This window comes from Triturus cristatus, chromosome 8 (assembly GCF_964204655.1).
Source record: "Triturus cristatus chromosome 8, aTriCri1.1, whole genome shotgun sequence".
In the NCBI taxonomy this organism is placed as follows: Eukaryota; Metazoa; Chordata; class Amphibia; order Caudata; family Salamandridae; genus Triturus; species Triturus cristatus.
Window position 1 is genome coordinate 386102003 of NC_140591.1, and position 14654 is coordinate 386116656.

The following is a 14654-nucleotide window of genomic DNA, read 5'->3' on the forward strand; positions in this document are numbered from 1 at the left end:
AAGAGCAAAAATGGATTTATAAACTTCGGACAGATACAGGAGGATTAAATGATGATATTCCTTGGACCTCGCTGTAGCCTTGGCACTAGTGAGTAATAACTGGGATATACTGACTGTAATAGGGTGTGTCTATATAAACATGTTGTACATATTGATTCATGCCTGAATTACTTTGCTCACACTCTTCTCATAATATCACAAATAGGTTTGATTATGGGAGTTTTCTGACATACACTGGAGGGTGACATATAGCTATGCACAACCGTTAGGATGGTTCCCACATTTTAAGATTTTGGAGCATCTGCATAGTTATGCCCATTGAATACACTCTGAGGCCACTCATGGCATACTACTTAGAGCATTTGTGTTCCCACAAACAACATTGGAATATCACGGACCAACAGGTTGCAGTCATTGCACTACAAAGATGTCCGAAATGACATCATTGGGCAGCTGTCATTGCCCAATGACTGGTACTTTTTTCAAAAACAACACATGGTCAATCGTGATTCTATGATATACAGGTTGAAGCCTTCAGAACTACAAAGATGGCCGATATATTGTCATCGGGTAGTTCTGAGCGCATCTTCCCGCGTGATTTCGAGCGCTAAGTAGTGCGCTCTTGTTCCTAAGAAAACAAGCTCAAGTAGGCTTATTTTGGAGAAAAATAGGCAGTGACTCACAACACTGGGGGCATTCCAACATCATATGCACGTGAGGAATAATCACGGTTTAATGATTACCAGATCATAGTGTTAGGAACTACAAAGATGGCCGATATGACATCATATGGTAGTTCTGAGCACTTCCTCTCGCGAGATCTCGCGAGATTTCGAGCGTAAAGTAGTGTCCTTAGTTTTCTTATGAAAATAAAGACCAATAAGGCTTACTTCACGATAAATGTCTGATAATAGTGTCCTTGCCACTAATATATACCAATTGAAGGGACACATGATAAGATCGCCACTATCTAGTATACATCTTAAAGGTGGAGGGATACTTCACTAACAAACCCTCACTAGACTACTTATACTAGCATCTCCTACAGATCGGTGCCTCCCCCAAGTCTCAGATGGGAGCTTGAGGTACCGACGGAAAGGTGAGCAGCTACCACAGAATATATAATATTTTTAGAATATTTTTAGCTATACTATGTTGTAAACTTTAGCAAATCACAGGTTTTGAAGATCAGTATGTTGTAAAATTCCTGAATAAGTATACAAAGGAGTTTTAATCTTCCTTAAAGTTTGGTGTCTTAGTCGAGTTTCTGGGTCACTTTGAGGCTTAGTACACTGAGTTTGGGTTGTTTATCTACCTCACATGTTTTGCCTATAGATACAGGGCATTTGGTTATAGGAATGATCATAGGCAGGGTATAAAACGGAAAAAATTTATTTACAGTACTTTGCCACATTCTTTTGTTTTCCCTATATCTTTGTAGTGCGGGGCCTCTTAGTACCTGAGCAGTGTCCAGGTGAGGTGAGGTCTATTGCCCTACCACAAAGGGTAAGCATAAAAATTAATTTTCTGACACACATTATTGGTTGGTTTGGTGACACACTATGCACATGAGACTGATGCCTCGAATACAGTACTAATGATATAACGTTTTCCTTCACAGAATTCACAGTAACCATTGTGAATCGGAGGGTTAATGTCCATGGTTGTTACAGGTTGTACCGTTTCTAACCAGTTTTACTATAATTTGTTTTTGGTGATGGTGGTGAATTCTATATTTCACTATTAGGAGTGCAACTATTATACGAGCAGAGGCCCTGACGAATGTCAAGGGATTAAATACCCGTTAGGCAGAAACATGTTGGCCCTTATGTAGACAGATAATTGTCACTGTCTTCTTTTGCACTGTTCTATTTTTTAATTAGGAGGCGTGTCCAGTCCGTAGAATAAAGTATTTAGAAGGAGGACATTCCATCCTATTTTAAATCACTTTCTTGTTCGTTGCACTATTTCTTCTTACTTTACCATCAAAAGATCAGTCATCATGGACGGTTTGTGTATTTGGTGGACCAAATCCTGATACAACAATAAGGTGCGGAGCTGAGTGTCCCACTGATCAGGGGACCAGCCTCATTTGCACATGGGTTTGGCCAAATGATAGGACTGATCATTGAGTTTAATTTGATGGAAACCTTTAACAATCTGTTGTGGATTAATCAGCCATTTTACGAATAATCGATGATGTACCGGTCTCCTCTATGCATGTAGTGTTAGCCTTTTTTCCTTCTTTATCTTTATTAATACGTTATGTGTGTGCGATAAAGATATTTTGAGATCTTGTTGATTCAGTATCGACAGTGTAGCCTCTCAAATTTGGCTGTTAGACCCCCTGTGTTTCGTGTGTTATACATTCAGTTGGTGCTGGGGATAAAACCAGGTGTGGGTCTTTAAAATATATATCCCTTGGACCCTATTTTAAATGGTTTTGTTTAATCTATTGTTTATTGTTCTCCGGCAGGTGTCTATATGACAATGGGTCCAGATGTAGCATGCGGTAAGCAGCGTTTGTCCAAAGATGCACCCCTTCCTGTTGAGTTTAAAGATGTGCCACCCACTCTGTGGGCAACAGGCGACACAGATATGGGATTGTTGCAGATATCGCCTGTTTTGATACAGGTTAAGGATGGTGCTATTTTGCCCCATATCCCTCAGTATAAAATACCGCAGGCAGGAGAGCGAGCCTTATTGCAAATTATACAGGATTTGATTAGGATGGGAGTGGTTGAGGAGACAACTGCTAATATTTGCAATAGCCCTATTCTTCTAATTCTTAAAAGGATGCCCTCAGGTTCCCCTGATGACCATGAAGATGCTTACCGTTTTGTGATTGATTTGCGTGAAGTTAATAAAATACTGGTCCCTCAGTTTCCAGTGGTTCCTGACATTACTACTCTTTTGACAATGATTCCTTCTACTGCTAAATTTTTCTCTGTCATTGATTTGAAAAACGCATTATTCAGTATTCCTATTCATCCAGATAGCAGGTAATTGTTTGGGTTTACCCTAGCTGGTAGGAGCTGTAGATTCTGTTGAGCTCCTCAGGGTTATACACAAAGTCTGAGTATTTATAGTCAAGCATTAAAGAGCCAATTGGATTCCCTTTCATCTACTGCAGGTAATGTATTGGTGCAGTATGTTGATGACTTGTTCATCACTTCTGACACAGAACAAGGTTGCAAAGATGGGACAGTTAAATTGTTGTTGCATTTGGCCCAACATTGACATAAGGTGCCTCTTTCTAAATTTCAATATGGTCGACAGAAGCTCACCAATCTAGGCCACCTACTGTCGAAGGAGGGTAGTAGATTGACCCCGGAGCTCCTCAGTACCATTTTAAAAATGTCCGTTCCACAAACTCAGAGAGATGTGTGTGCTTTTATAGGTATCACTTCCTACTGTTGTCAGTGGATACCTAACTATTTGTTCCTAATCAGACCTCTGCTTTCACTAACACTAAAAGATGTGCATGAGCCCCTGCCTTGGATGCCTGAATGTCAGCGGTCTTTTGAGCAATTGAAAACTGTGCTTTGTTCGGCTCCAGTACTTGGCACTCTAGATTACACTAAACCATTTGTGTTGTACGTTCATGAGATGGCTGGTTGTGCAATTTCTGTTCTAACACAAAAATTTGGAGATAAGCAACGGCCCTGTGCTTATTTCTCTGCTGTTCTTGACACTGTTGTAAGAGCCCTCCCGAGCTCTCTAGGAGCGGTCGCGCTATGGCCATCTCGATAAGACAATTGGCTGGATGCGTACTTGATACTGACCTCACAGTCATGGTACCCCATGCTGTGGATACACTTTTTAATAAGACTAAGACAAGGCATCTCACCAGTGCACGTCTGACTGGCTATGAAATATCTTTGTTTGCCAAACATATCACGGACAAAAGATGTGACACTCTGAATCCAGCTACGTTACTGCCCCTCCCTTCTGAGAATGATGAGATTGATAAACATGACTGTATCTTCTGGATGGAAGAAGAGAGGAAAGGATGGGTAGACGTGACTGATGTTCCCTTATCTGACCCACATGGGGAATTATATGTCGATGCCTCTTGATTTAAATTACCAGATGGCACTACAACTGCTGCGTATGCTATTACCACACTGCATACGGTAGTTGAGACATCACAAGTTCCTTACCAATCGGCTCAAGCTGCGCAGCTTATTGCTTCGATCTGAGCTTACGAATTGAGTGAGGGGTTGGTTGCCAATATTTATACTGACAGCCAATACGCCTTTGGAGTCGCACACTGCTTTGGGCGACTCTGGGCAGAGAGAGGGTCTCTTACTTCTCATGGCACAAAGATTCAGCTTGGGCACCTTATACTGAGGCTGCTGTCTACTTTGACGCCCCCTAGGAAGTTGGCTATAGTGAAGTGCAGTGCCCATCAGAAAGTCACTAATGATGTAGGTAGGGAAAATGCTTCTGCATATCAGACAGCTAAGGAAACAGCCCGGACCAAAATGAAAAGAATGTTGGTAGCAGGTCCCGGTAGGTGGGTTCCTGAAAAGACTATGTTTGAGGATACACTTGAGAATGTGAAGGAGATACAAAGTGAGGTCACAACAGAAGAGTTAGCAGTGTAGCAAGAAAGTACAGCACAATTGAACGGTGAGGGATGTTTTTATTGACAAGTCAGGGAAGCAGAAATGGATGTTGCCAGATGCATATATTCTCCCTGTAGTTACAATGGCCCACAGCACAGCCCATATCAGTGCTAAGGGTATGTGCAAGTTGTTAGATCCTGTATGGCAGAATGATAACACTTTGAAGACTGCTGCACATTTAGTGAAGTCTTGTATGGTGTGCATGATGTACAATCCTGGAAAAAGTACTCCTACCCCACCCAGCAATTTTGCACTGCCTACTTTCCCTATTGAAGTCCTTCAGATGAATTTGATAGAACTGGAGCGATGCAGTATTTGAAGATGTCTTAGTGGTGGTTTGTGCTTCCAGTAAATGGGTTGAAGCTTATCCTACTAAAGACAATACAGCTGTTACGACGGCAAAGGTACTCCTGAAGGAGTTCTTTCCTCGTTTTGGCTTGCCCCATTTGATATGGAGTGATAACGGACGTCATTTCAGTGCCAAGTTAATTTGTGATGGTTTGCACATAAAGCAGAAGTTTCGTGCCACAAACCACCTGTAGTCAGCAGGTTTGGTTGAGAAGTACAATTGTACTCTCAAACTGAAAATGGCAAAGATTCAGGAGACAATAGGGTTACAGTTACCAGATGCCCAACCATTAGCACTTTTGTCAACAAGAATTACAGCACACTCTAGGACAGGATTGTCACCATATGAGGTCATGTTTGGACACCTGGCAAATGTCTCCACCGCATCCTAGACGGTTTTCTGATATTGATTACCACTTGTTGACTGATTACCTATGCCAGTTAACTGAAAGTTTGCGTTCTATTCACCAACGGGTCCAGGACACCCTGCCAGCTAAACATGAGGGGCCCGGACACAATATTCAGCCCGGTGACTTTATATTGGTTCAAACTTTTCAGCGGAAGAAGAGTTTGGAGCCACACTAGAAGGGGCCACTCCAGGTCTTGCTGGCAACCCGCACTTCTGTTAAAGTTTCTGAGCGTAAGAACTGGATCCATGCCTCCCATTGTAGGAGGGTGACCCTGCCGTTACTCTATGATCAGTGGGTTAAGGAGGGGGTAGCTGACCAGTAGTGTGAGCAGATTCCTTGTTTTGTTCCATTCAGCGACATTGTCCTTACATGGACGCAAAGTTACAAGGGGAATGACGACATCCGGAACAAGGCTGTTCCACCAGAGATAAGAGCTGTTCAGGAACTCCTTTTTACTGATGCCTCTGTGCCTGGATTCACCAGGTAAAATATGCATCCTCGGCTGAGGAATAGTGCACAAAAAGGGAAGTCAGATTAGATTGGGATGGACTATCTAAGTTAGGTGTACTTTGCTATGGTACCAACGGAGTTAGTTTAGGGTGACGTGAGATTTGTGCACTGATTGAACATTGGACAGGATAGATCAAACGTATTCCCTTGGGGGTACATTATCCTGATCGGCGTGGGATACATCAAGAGCTTAGGACAGGGGCCGTGGCTTGACACCAAGCGAGGATGGCCGCTTGCTGAGGGAGCTCTGTGTGGATTGGAGGGAGCTGCAGTTTTCCTTGCAGACTCCTGCTGCTTTGCCACTTCTCAACGCCACACTTCATGGAGTGAAGGACCTCGGATGCCTTTTCTTTGCCACTTTCAGTTGCTGGTGAGCGCTTCAGGCATTTAATTGAAGCGGAAGCATTTCCCTCACGGGGCTCACGTCCGCCATTTTGTCTTTGGACTAATGAGCTTACAATGCATGTGAAGTGAGAAACTGGACTTTCTTCGAACAATTACATTCCTTTCTGCCACTTCTGGTGCCTAACTTCATTTTAGAGGCTAATATCCTTAATATTAGTAGAAATTCTTTGCAGTATGTGGAGAATTTTGAAGTATGGAACAGACATTCGTTTTATTGACATTTTCTGCTCAGTCAGCCCTTTATTATGCCTTCAATGTAAACAGAGCTACGGCAAATGATGTATGATGACATGTTCTCTTCAGAGAGTCTCTGGTTTCCTCTTAGCAAATAGTCATGACCAGTATTATTGGTTTGGAAGAGGCTAATTTGTTGCAGATGGTGCGCCCTTTCCTCACATGACTTTTGTCTTTTATCATTGTGTTTGGTTAGGGTCTCATGTCATGCTGGACTGGGTGATATTTAACTGGAATTTATTATGGATAATGAGTATGACCTAATCTATTAGTCTTCACCTTTCGTTTTCAAAGGAGTTCTGGCTGTTATTTTAATAACGATCGTCTTTTGGCTGCTAAGACAATTCACCTTTGCGTGCTACTTTCTATGTTTTTGAAAATGTTATTCAACTTTTTATGGGGAGTACAAAATCTACTTGTCGTGTTACTGTTTCTTCATTGCCATTCTCATCCTTTGCGGACGCAATCCTTATTCTGTCCTTTCAGTAGCTATGGAGAGCTCTGACACCAATTCATCATCTTATAATAAGGACACATCGGTGGTTGCATCTAATATCGCACTCCCTACCAACAAACTTACTCCTAAATTGACCACTTCAACTGCATTGTCTTCTGGAAAACGAATTAGAAAGGATGCTCCTTCACCTACGGCATCCCCTCCTCTAAGTACTATGCTTTTCGAGGAGATATGAGCTCCTCAGCCTTACATGGAAGAAACAAATAAAAGACTCCAAGCCTTGGATGACAAGTGGTCTACTATGCAGACTAGGGTTGTGCAGATTGTGCAACAAGTCAATTCTATTCAGGCTGTGGTGAACCAGGTTCTTTCAATGAAGTCGTAAATTTCACTGCTCAAAAAATACGTGGAAAATTTGGAAAACCGTAACAGACGTAATAACTTGCGCATATATGGTCTGGTAGAAGGTTTGGAAGGATCAGATGCCATCTCATTTTTCAAATCGTTCCTTCCACAGATTCTTGGTATACCTTCCTCCCTTCCCCTGAACATTCAAAGAGCACATCGTCTAGGTCATACTCCAAACATGGCAGCCTCTTCATCCAAACCTCGAGGTGTAGTCATATACTTCTTAGAATACACAGACTTAATGAAGGTCGGATTTCATGGCAAGGCTCTAATCTCTTTTCTGTGCAGGATTATGTATGCCAAAGAAACAGCGGATCGAAGAAAGACATTTCTAGATATGAGGCCAGCACTTCGTGCTCTCAATGCCAAATTTGATCTCTTTCATCCCTGTCTCTCCAAAGTGACATATAAGAATAGAACTACATCCTATACATATCCTGCTTTACTACAATGATTCTTGGAACAGAGCAAAGAAGAAAATATGGATGTGTCCAGACACACTATTGTTTAATCTTGTGCTTTCTATTGTGCTCTGTTGTTTCCATTGTGCTCTGTTGTTCATACTATGTTGTCCTCTTCCCGTTTTCTTAAGTTTCTCGGGTTTCCCTATGTTCTACATAACTTGTCAAGTTTTTCGTTTTTCTACTAGGTGCGGTATTTCCTTCATACATATTTTCTGTTACCCATGGTCTGCTTGAATGGTATCCTCCCTCCCTGCTCCGCCCTGAGTTACCTGGTTAGTTGGGCCATTTTACTCATGTGGCTTCACCACCCTCATCTTGTTCTTGTTTTTGTTTATGTGTTCTTTGTAGTCATATATTATGTTCCTGAAGTCTATGGTATATGTTTTTTGTTTACTGTTGTTGTCTCTTCTTCTTTTTTCAATTTTCTCTGTCCTTTCTTGAACTACTCTCTCTCTTTACTAATGGTTTTTCTCTTTATTTCTTTATTTCTTTACATCCCCTCCTTCCTCCCTGCTTATCTCTGTTTATTTTCTTATTCTTTTGCTCCTCATAACCACTCTTTTTCTCCTCTATATTATTCATCTTGGTTGGTACGGTTTTTGCAAATTATTAACTAAAATATCATTACCTATACTACTGTTCATTTTTTGCTGGTTTAATTATTGATACACATCTTTTGTTTTTTATTGATTAACGTTCATGGCTTTGAAGGTTGTCTCATGGAATGTTAAGGGTTTGGGCTCTCCTATAAAACGTCAACGAGTACTCTCTCACTTATCTAATTTGAAATGTGATATTGCTTTATTACAAGAGATTCATGTTTTAAAAAAAGAGATTCCTAAACTTCTACTACAATGGGTTGTTAGTGTTTTTGTCTTTCTGGGCACAGGTAACCGTAATGGTGTTGCCGTTTTGTGTCATAAACGCCATATCTTACAAATTCTTTCACATGATACTGATGATCTGGGTAGATGGGTTTCTGTTTCACTATTATTGAATAATGTCCCCTTGACCATTTTTAATCTGTATGCACCTACTGCCTCAGATGTTACTTTTTGGCCTTCAATATTATGTAAACTGATGTCCCTTCAAGATAAATATTTGTTAGTTGGTGGAGATTCTAATTTAATTTCGTTATGGACCCTATTATTGACCATAATTCTCAATCCATATTCATCCCTTCTCCTATGCACTCTCAATTTACATTCGCTATTCATCAAAGATCAATAGTAGATGCCTGGCAGCTGTGTAATACCACACTTCGAGAATATTCTTTCTTTTCACCAGTACATTCTTCTCAATCTTGCTTAGATTTTTTCTACACTTCAAAAGCTCTTAAACAACATATCATTGACATTGGTTCTATATTAATTTCTGATCATGCCCCTGTTAGTTTAGATTTAGATCTGCTTCCTCTTGCTCATGGGGCACAAAGATGGAGATTCAACAACTCTCTTCTCTTAGATTCCAAATTTACCCAACAAATTGAAACCTTTATTACCACTTTCTTCCTTGAGAATGAAACTCCACACCTGTCTCCACAAATTATTTGGGATGCCTTTAAATAGCCTCTAGAGATTTTATTATTTCCTTTGTGTCCCAGCGAAAGAAATCCTCCCTACTCATCATGTAATCACTTACAGCACGCATTAAGCAACTGGAACTTTCCTTTTTCCATACCAATACTAAATCCTGCCTGGATGGGTTAATCAGATCCAAATTGAAATTTAACAAACTCTCTACTTAGAATGCCAACTCCTTTTTGCTCAAAGCCTCAGCCAAATATTATGGAGGTCAAACTAAAGCAGGGAAACTTTTAGCCAACTATCTTAAAGTTAAAAAAGAACGCACCAAAATTAGCTCTATTCTTTTCCCTTAACAATCGCATGATTTACAGAAATTAAGATATTCCAATCGAATTCACCCATTTTTTTCAAACTCTTTATACTCCTGATTGCTTGATTACTAAGGATACTATACTTCAATGCTTATCCTCTATTAACCCTCCTTCATATTCTGAGCTAGACTTTTCAGTATTAGAGGATAATATCTGAGAACTAGATATCCTTTCTGCTATTCGCTCTATTAAACGGGGTAAAGCTCCAGGTCCTGATGGTTTTACGATTAAATTCTTTTTTCTAGAATTCTTATTCCTAAATTACATCAATTATTTCATTTCTTTATATCTTCCAAAAAGTCCAGTGGCTCTTTTCATAAGCCTTGATATGCCTTATTCCCAAGGAGGGTAAAGATCACATTTTATGTAAAAATTTCAGACCCATTTCTTTAATTAATTTGGACTATAAAATGTTCGCACTTAAAATCAATAATGGAGTTATTTTTTGGAAGGATTGGCATATGAAAGGACTTTACTGGGTACATCAGCTTTATCAGTATAATGCGTGTATACCTTTTACAGTTGCTCAAGCGCAATTTTCTTTACCTGCTTCATGTGCATCCAAATATGCATCCCCAGTGTCACTGATTCAATCAACCTGCAATAACTTGGCACTTAATACTACCTTATCATCCTCGCCTTCTACCGTCATTTCCATCTTATCGATTTCCCCATCGCATCTCAAGTTTATAAGCATTTGGCCTCTCCTCCACTTATTCGAGATAAAACAGAGGTGGAACTCGCATGGGAGACTGATCTCCAATTGTCTTTCTCTATTTCTACCTGGGAAAAAATCTGGATTAACATCAGGAAGTCTTCCAGAGCTGATAATGCTAACCAAACTTTATTCTACATTTATAACAGACTTCTATTTACTCCTGTTTCACTACATAAAACAAATCCTGCTCTTTCCTCCTCATGCTGGTTCTGTAGTACCTCCCCGGCTGATTTATATCACATGCTATTGATTTGCCCCCATGTTCACAACTTTTGGAAATGGGTTTGGAAGCAAATCAATAATATCTTTCACACGAAAATCCCTTTCTCTCTTGTTAATATATTTCTAGGTAGTCTATCTTCTGAATGGGAATCACATTCAATGAATTTCCATATAATAGACCTACTTCTCGCATTTGCTTTCCAACAAATTACTAAGGCCTGGAAGAATGCTGCTAACATTTCTTATCAAGCCTGGTGGTATGGAGCATCTTATAACCACAGGCTAGACCTTTACTCTGGCCCTAAGAACCACAAATTAATTTAAAATTGTGGAACATAGTTACGACTTAGCATTATTCTATGGCTTGTATGAAAGGATTTTTAGAATTTGCCAAATGTTGGTATTGAGAGACGAGACGATGTATGTTTTGAGTGTTTGAGTTTGATGTGGGTAGTGATAGAAAAGTAAGAAAAGAATGGCTGGAGTGTGTAAAGAATGTAGGTATAATTTATACAAATTCAAAAATTTTATAGTCATAATTTTGTGTTGTCTTTTTGAGGTTTCGACAAATCACTAAAATTGAAGGCGTGAAAAAATAAAAAATTAATAAAAGAATGTATTGATTAACTCGACGGAAAGAGAGGTCTAAGGTTCATGTTGTTTTCTTTCAATATGTTCCCTCGCAATTAAATGTGAGTACAAAGAGAAGTATCAGTATTGGTATTGTAGTTGTTATTTGCTATAACGGAGGCTTAGCCTTACTGTTTTGAGCCCAAACCCAGTTTTGTTATTGGCACAGGCTAGATAGAGCATATGTCTATCCTATTTCCCTTGAAATGAAACGTGAATACCTATGGTCACACATTACTCATTTTCTGGATGTATCTGCTAACTTAGCACGAGTCAATAATCCCAGAGTTGAAGAAGTGCCCAAACCTCCATGATTTCATATTAGTTGTTTATATATTTGTTTTCTTTAACAACACTATGGAATTTCCATGCACTTTTCTTTTATTATGTACTACAATAGATCTTAAATATATACGTGGTTACGTTGATATTAATATCACATGAATGTCATTTTCCTTCCCTTTTCCCTTCCCCTCCTTTTTCTCTTCCCTCCCTTCTCATTACCCTAAGTCGATTGTATTTCCTATTTCTCTACTTTATTCAGTTGTTTTATATTATATTACTAAAGTTCCTTTTTCAACCAAAAAAAAAGAGCTATTTTCTGTCCATTGGTACTTAGTCAAATGTTTATATTGGTACCTTGGGAATGGTGCTTCCTTTTGGTGTGCCCTGTAAGTATAATAAGTCAAATATTAGATGGGTCAAAAGAACACAGACAAAGGAATTTTGTGATGGAGTAACAGACCTTGAGGTCAATAATTATAGTAATGGTATCACTTTTGGGTATATTCTTTCCTCCATTATTACCTTTGGTGGTACTGCAATGGTCAGGGGTAAAAGGGCTAGGGAATATTTTGGATGTAATTTGCAGATACTGTCTAATTCCACAGTAGCGACTCTATGTGACATCACCCCCCAATTGGAAAGTACGTGAATATATTCTGAGCAAACCAGATATGCAGTTAACTTTATCCTAGCTAAGAGCGGTGGTGTGTGCGCCGTAGTAGGAGACCAGTCTGTAGTCGGTATCACTAATATGAAAAAGAATATTGCCCAACATATTTTAAACATCTTGGAAAATGTTAAATGAATGGAGAGCGGAAATTGGAGTTGGTTCCTTTTGGTGAATGAGGTTGATCCTTGAAAGGGTGATCTATTTCATTGTGATTCTAATTGCATGTTTTGTTCTGGTGCAGTGCCTCCCTTTATGTTGCTCTAGCTACACCACCCTTCTCAACCCTAAGCAAATATCAATCCATGATACTAATGCAACAATTATGATCCAGAAAGAAGTGAACAATCTTATGCAGATAGATGCAGGTATTTTTGAGACTTCTTCCCTCGTTACTGTTTCTCTCACTGAAGCTGAGGATATGGAATGCTCCTAAATCAATGTATCTCTGTTTTATTGAATGACATGTTTTTTTCTCAGTTTACATAATTTGCTTAGTTCATGCTAAAAGTAGGGTCTGTAGGAATACAAATTATGCTTCTGCATTATTTTTACATAATTTAGCATTTGCGGTGCCATTTTGTGTACAGGCACCATTTTGTCTTATTATCAAAACAAATTATTTTCATTTTCCGAGAAACAACCTTCTTTAGGTTATGCTTCTTTGGAGCTGAGTTCTGCCACGCTAATGAATGCACTGTTCTTATTAACACATACCTTTCCTGCAGATGTAAGCCTTCCCACTTGTCTAGCGGCGGACACAGGCAGAATGACCTTGAACAATAGATAATGTGTGCCCGGCCTCAGAACCGAACATTACTCCTTTGTAATTTACTGTCTAGCTGTCTCCATCTGGAAAATTCCATGGTGGATGTGTTTTCATTGGTGTCAAAATGAATATAATGTATCATTATCCAATCTTCAAAGGAGGAGACAAAAAATCTCCAGGAAACTATCGGTTGGTCGCCCTAATCGATAATGAAGTACTTCGCAGGGATATTGCTCAATTCACTTCGGGCATGGGCCGAGGCACGCTCAATAATCCCTCCAAACCAAACTGGATTTACAAGCGACACCGGCACTACGGTCAATCTTATGGCTCTTTCTTGTTTAACTGACCAGGCAGAGGCTAGCACCAGACCGTTCTACATGGGATTTATAGAGTACAAATCGGCGTTTGACAAGGTCAACAGGTCAAAGCCGTGGCAGAAGCTCTCCTCATTGAACATTCCAAACGTATTATTGAGAGCCATGTGGCTCTTGTTCTAGGTAAAAGATGGGCCAGGGAGACTCAATGGAACTCCCCGGTAACCAGGGTAGTGACCACAACTCATTAAAATTGTTCTGAGTGAACCACTATTCCCTGTTTTAAATCACAAACACACAATATCACCACCTACACTCGTATTTCACATTCGGGCCCTCACACGCACTGCACCCAACGGCTTAAGGAATAAAGATCTCCGCCAAGTAGGCCCCATCACGGGCACCTGATCGGGTATTGCAGCGCCGACCCGAGTAGGAGCAGACCCAATGATGAAGCAAGACACCTGCTTGTTGGGTGTGTGAGGGTCTCTTACCAATAAGGAGGAATTCCTTCTTCTGTCCTTGTGAGTACCCACACACTAGGGTTCACTTGCGATATCACATACCCCCACCTGCATTTTCTCGTTAGGAACTACATACCTTGTTGGTTACACTTTTCCTAGTCTAACCCTGATCGTGCAACTGGGCCCTTTCATTTATGAATACTGAAGTCAATTCAGACAAACAGACAATCAATCAAATGATAACCCCTCATAACTATTTGAAAATGACTGTACATTATATCATAGGAAACAGTAACACAGTTTGTGGCTGATCTGCAATTTCTTTTATTAATGCTTGTTTTTCAAGCAAATGCACTAGGTCAATGAATTAAATTAACATGCTTGTCACATGATTTCATGACTATTCACCCAGGCATATACTCTTGCTTTCTCCATCATTCACCTAGGCCTAGCCTGAAAAGGTGCAGTCAGAGTGCGCAGGAGCACAAAAGACAGGTCATACAGGCAGAAGTCATGTATGACCCTTGCCTGTCTTGACAAGTACACTATGGCTACACTCACGCACTCATTGCCCATTAACATATATGTTTTTGGTTCTCTATCTATACTAGAGTACAGATAGAGGGCATTTAAGAAGATGGGTCCTTTCCTGAGTCCTACTGGGATGGCTAGAGTACAAGGGCTAGGTTGACATCAGCAGGCCCTTTTTTCTCTTAGAAAGAAACAATGCATAACAAAGTAATCGCCTAATATCAGAAATGGAGGGAGGGTGAACATGTTCTGCTCCTGCCCAGAATACTTCTCTTTCACACAGCAAA